Here is a 6,064-nt window from a genome sequence, read left to right as displayed (position 1 = left end):
GGGGAAAGAAAAAAAAAAGAAAATTAAAAAAAAAAGATTGTAGTATAAAGTAACATGTTTCAGAAATTATGAAGTGTTTATAAATTTTCCAAGCCACAAGATACTAATGTAAAAAAATGTTTATAATTGTTTACTTAGTTTTTACTTACAAATTAAGGTTTCTAAGGGTTAAAATTTCTAATTAGTATATGTGATTGAAGCTACTAAAAATTAAGAAAAATATGTCTGCGTACAAGGAAAGTAAGCTGTATAAAGAAGGTACAAAGAATGGAAATATTTTGTTTGGTTGACTAAGAAAGATAAATTTGTCCTCAAGTACCAGGAGGGAAAAGAAAGGCATAGGACAAATTCTGAATGTAAAAGGAAGTTATAGAAAGTTTGTGGAAGAGGAATTCTGGAAAAGGAGTTTTATGCATGTTCAAGTTGGCTAAGATTAAAATGAATTTAATTAAGTAAATAAGTTTTAATATCAGAAGTAAGCTGGTACAAAATTATAATTTGGTCTTATTTCTCTTAAAGGGATAATTTTCTTGAACTTGATAAAGAGGTTATAAAAGATTTTTCTTTACCTTTGAGTAAGTCTACCTAGAAGACAGAAAAAAAAACTGTTAAAATAATTTCTTGTGTTCAAAAGACTGAGGTCTCTCTATTAAGGCTTTTTGGACTGTTAATGCTCTCTTTGCCTTGACTCTTTATATTTTTGACAAGCTCCCCAAAATTCATATCTTAAATAAAGTCTTTCTTTACTTTTTTTCTTTGGGAATTTTCAAAGGGCCCTGGAACTTTTCAAAGAAATTTACTCTCTTCCTATAAGGAGGAAGATACTAAACTGATTAGGCTTATTCAGTATGTTAAACTACATGGGAAGCATTGTCAGACAAGTGATGATGAGCCTGCTTAGGTGGTATTATGTGGGTAAATGCTATTGATATAGGTGTTTTAAAATTGTATAACATTACTGAAATTCTGATCTGTCCTGATTATCAGTCATAATTCTGGTTATTATTATTTTAAAGTGTTGTATGTCACAAGATTAACCAAATTTCTTTGTCAATTGCCATTTTGAGGTCTTGTTTACAGACTTATTTCTTTGCTCTAATGCTTTTGCAAAATATGTTTCAACTGCAGAAAAATTCATGGAAAGGACTCTGACATTTATACTGGAGTATAGGTTTCTGACAAACTTTCTGATCATAAAACTGAACTTGGTAAGAAATTACAGAACTCTGATGAAGAGGCTGATGACTTCATGAAGCTGCTAACAAAAAGATGGAGATCAGGAATGGATTACACAGGCCTGAATGAACTGATAAGGATGATTATAATTTTTATGATTTTTCATTTGAAGTATTGCTGAATTTTTAATGTTTTATTTTTTCAGATTTAAGGATAACTTTTTCTCTTTTCTCCTGAGCTAGCTATGACTTATAACAATTTGGTAAATGATACTTTGTAAGCAAAATTGAAATATTTATCTTTTTCTCTCTACCTGATCCCTCCAGGATTTGGAAACTCTTAGTGAGTATTGTTGTTTTCATGGCAATATAATTATTTGCATAAGTTCAAAAAGAATCTGTTCTCCTTATAACGGGACACAATTGGAAACACTGGTTATATTACCAATGCTGTGACTGGAACATCATATTTGCTATATAAACATACAGCTTTTGAGAAATGAAGATTGGACTTTATGGAATAAAGCCACGTGGAAATATTGGCCTGGTACCTTATGTTCCAAGCAACACTTACCAGGATAAGTAAAGAATGTCACTTATCTGGCAGGTACAAGGAACCTCGAAATATTTTGAGGGAACCTCAGAAGAGAGGAATTCACCCAAATCTGTAGGTATTACAGGCGAATTCTGATGACAAAATCCTTGGCTTGGCTTTCCTGGCCTCGAGAGGCCTGTGAAGTTCATTCTGAGATTCCTTATAAAAAGTTCCAGCAAAGCAGATTTAAAAGAGCTTATATGATCAATTGCTATTCTTGTTGTACTTATGTAAATAATTGGGCCAACTCTATTGGAACTAGACTTATTTTGCAAACTAGTTAGTTTTAATTTGGCTATCTTTGATAAAAATGAGGATAATTTTAGAGAGAAAAATTATATTTCATTAAAAACTATAGTATACATTTGTGGATATTAGATTCTAGTTTTGTTAATTGTCTTTTAAGATTTTTGTTTTATATCTGTTGGCTGGACTGGATCCTGAGTTCTTCTAGTCTCCTAAAATATCTGGCTACAGATCTCCTAACTAATGTTTTTATTTTTTCCATCATTTTCATTTGAAATCACTGAGAACTGAACCTGCCCTTTTTCCTGAAGCTGATGGACTTGATATAAACCGGAGAGATTACCTGATGACATCATCAGAGACATTTTAAACTGCAAAAAATTCTTTGACACTGACATCTAAAATTCTTCTTAACTGGCTGTCCTCTGAACTCAGAAACTGGTTTACAATTTGCTCCAACCATTAACCTTGTTTTTCTTTTGTTTCCATAGAAATGCTTCTTATGTGCATACTTCCACAATATATAAAGCCTAACCTTGAGAGCCCACCTGCATCACCACCTTCTAAAATGAACTTAATTGAACTGATCTATTATCAGGACTAAGAAATGTGTTCAGTGAGATGAAACAATCTACCAACTCAGCTTCTGGACTATGAAACTTCTTTAAATTTCAAAAGGACTGTGAAACTTTTAGTTTCAAAGGCGGGACTGTGGGAGATCAAGATTTGGCCACCTTGAAATATACATCTTTACCTTGATTGTTTTCTCTGATGGACATTTGACCTCCCCCACTAACTGCCTAAAGAATTTGACATAGTAACTGCTTCCTGGAACAGATCTTCTATCTGATGGCTGTAATATAATGTAAAATAGATGTTACAATAGGAAAGGCACCAACAAGCCCATCTTATCGGAAGTTCTGTCTCTCTGGCCACATTCTCTGGATGGCCCTGCAAGGAGTTGCCAGACAAACATTTACATTTATAAGGGAAATCTGCATTTGTAAAGGTATCTCCCTCTCTGTATTGGGAAGAGGGGGGACGACTTCATTTCTAGAAACTTATCAGTGTGGAAGGTAAGCCTTAAATCTGCATAATAACCTTACTCTTGTTTACTGTGCTTTAGTGGTAATCTCCTGTAACTGACTCCCCCCACCCCCAACATCCTCCTTTGTCTTTAGCTGAACATGGTATTTAAGCCGAGAATTTTTGCTATTGTGTTGAGAAACGCAGTGTCCCTGGTTTCTCCCATGTATACATGTTATTAAACTTGGTATTATTTTCTTCTGCTAACCTGTCTTATTAATTATTTGGCCAGCCATAAGAACCTTAAGGGAAAGGGCAGAGGGGGATTCTCCCTCTTCCCCCACACACCTCATTATTAAAGACCTATTTACAGCAGTTATTTTTAACCAGTATATCATGTCCTGCTGTCAATAAAAAATTACAAGACATACCAAAAGGCAAAAAAAAGACAATTGGAAGAAACAGAGCAAACTTCAGAACCAGACTCAGATATGGCAGGGACATTGGAATTATCACACCAGGAATTTAAAACAACTATGATTAATATGCTAAGGGCTCTAATGGATAAAGTAGACAGCATGCAAGAACAGGTGAGCAATGTAAGCAGAGAAATGGAAATTCTAAGAAAGAACCAAAAAGAAATGCTAGAGATCAAAAATGTTGTAACAGAAATGAAGAATGCCTTTGATGTGCTACTTAGTAGACTGGACATGGCTGATGAAAGAATCTCTGAGCTTGAGGACATCTCAATAGAAACCTCTAGAAGATGATGTCAGCAAGATGGCAGAATAGGAGGTTACCACCCTCATCCCCCAACAAAAACAATGATTTGGCAGCCATTACAGATAAAAGTGCCTTTGTGGAGCTTTCAGATCCTGGTAGGAAGTTGTAAACCCCTAGTGGAGCTCAAGACTGAGGAGGGCCACTTTGAGAAGGCAGACCCAGCACCTCAGTGGCAGGCCCACCAACAGTGGCCCTGGTTGCAGACCCAGAAGCAGCCCCATACCCTTGTGGACTTGGCTGCAGTCCTGCTTATCCATGGTCCTGCCATCAGCCCCATTTAGCAAGGGAAGCAAGAGGACCCACACTTGTTATACCCCTGGTAACTGACCTGCTGACTGCAGACTCAATTGCAAATCTGGAAGCAGGCCCATGACCTGGCTTCAGCTCTGCTCAATCATGACCCTGGAAGCAGTCCTAATCGTGCAGGGACCCAGGATGAGCCATGCCCATTGGCATCTCCAGTAACAGGCATGTTGACCATAGACTAGACTGTAGACTTTGAGGCAGCCCTACGACACAGCTCTAGCCCCACTCTACCATGGTCCAGAGGCAGTCCTGCCTGCCCAGAGACCCACCCAGGGATCCAGCAGGAGCCTACCCAGGGACACAGCAGGAGCTAAACCCATTCATGCCCCTGGCAACAGGCCTGCTATCTGTGGCCCTGACTGTGGACCTGGAAGTGGCGCTGTGAACTGGCTTCAGTTCCACTTAACCATGGTCCTAGAGACATTCTCACCAGCATAGAAACCAATAGGAACCACGGCTGCCTGTTCCCCTGGTAATAAGGCTGTTGACTAGACTGAACTGCAGACCTCGCAGCAGCCATGTGACTTAGCTTCAACTTGGCTCTACCACCATCCGGGAGGCAGTCCCATCAGTCCAGAGACCCAGCAGGAGAAGGTCTTTACCTACTAAAACCAGTATGCAGAGACTGGAAGAAATATCTGCTCCTTCAAATGAGCAGACACCAATGTAAGGCTACATAGATCACAAAAAATCCAGCACTCAACGACAAAACCAAAGGAAAATAATAAAGTTCTAGTAACTGATCCTAAAGAAATGGAGATCTATGAACCGCTTGACAAAGAACAGGTCATTTGAAATTATTCAGTCAGAACAAAAAGAAAAAGAATGAAAAAGAGTGAAGACAGCATTTGGGACTTATGGGACACCATCAAGTGAAATAATATATGCATTATGGGAGTCCCAGGGGAAAAGAGAGAGAGACAGAGAGAGAGAGAAAGGGGCAGAAAGCTTATTTAAAGAAATAATGTCTGAGAACTTCCACAATCTAGGGTGGGAACTGGACATCTTGATTTTTTTTTTTAATTTTTTGTTTATTGCAGTAACATTGGTTTATAACATTGTATAAATTTCAGGTGTACATCATTATACTTCTATTTCTGCATAGATTACATCATGTTCACCACCCAAATACTAACTACAACCCGTCACCACACACTTGTGCCAAATTATGCCTTTTGAGAAATATGGAATGCTTCACAAATTTGTGTGTCATCCGTGTGCAGGGGCCATGCTAATCTTCTCTGTATCATTCCAATTTTAGTATATGTGCTGCCGAAGTGAGCACTGGACATCTTGATTCTTGAAGTCTAAAGGTTCACAAATAGTCTGACTCCACAGGGGTCTATGCTGAGACACACTATAATTAAATTATCAGAAATCAAAGACAGAGAATTTAGAAAGCAACAGGAGGAAAGTGACTTGTCACATACAAGGGAGCCCACATAAGTTACAGTACCCAAGAGAGTGTGATATTGGTGAAATAATACACAAATATATCAATGAAACAGAATAGAGAGCCCGTAAATAGACCTGCATAAATAAAATCAACCGATCTTTGGAGCAAAGGAGCAAAAGTAATACAATGGAGCAAAGATAGTCTTTTCAACAAATGGTACTGCAACAACTTGATACCCACATGCAAAAAAATAAATCTAGACACAGACCTTAGGCTTTTCATATAAATTAACTCAAAATGGATCACAGACCTTAATGTAAAATGCAAAAATATAAAACTCCTAGAAGATAACAGGAGAAAACCTAGATGACATTAGATATGGTGTTGACTTTTTAGATAAAGCTCCAAAGGCATGATGCATGAGCGAACAAATTGAAAAGCTGGGCTTCATTGAAATTTAAAACTTTTACTCTGTGAAAGACAACATCAGGAGAATGAGAAGACAAGCCTCAGACTGGGAGAAAATATTTACAAAAG

General features: G+C 37.5%; 1 non-coding gene across 1 annotated transcript; it reads right to left on the bottom strand.

Moving 5' to 3' along the window:
• Nucleotides 1-5,309: 5,309 nt before the first annotated feature.
• Nucleotides 5,310-5,416, bottom strand: LOC147917687 (U6 spliceosomal RNA). Its single transcript, XR_015551827.1, has one exon. It is a non-coding gene; the product is annotated as a U6 spliceosomal RNA (small nuclear RNA).
• Nucleotides 5,417-6,064: the final 648 nt, after the last annotated feature.

The sequence above is a fragment of the Ceratotherium simum genome, chromosome 3, assembly GCF_057802395.1.
Source record: "Ceratotherium simum simum isolate JZ-2026a chromosome 3, ASM5780239v1, whole genome shotgun sequence".
In the NCBI taxonomy this organism is placed as follows: domain Eukaryota; kingdom Metazoa; phylum Chordata; class Mammalia; order Perissodactyla; family Rhinocerotidae; genus Ceratotherium; species Ceratotherium simum.
The sequence above is the reverse complement of the archived record's forward strand: the minus strand, read 5'-3'. Positions and strand labels throughout refer to the sequence as shown.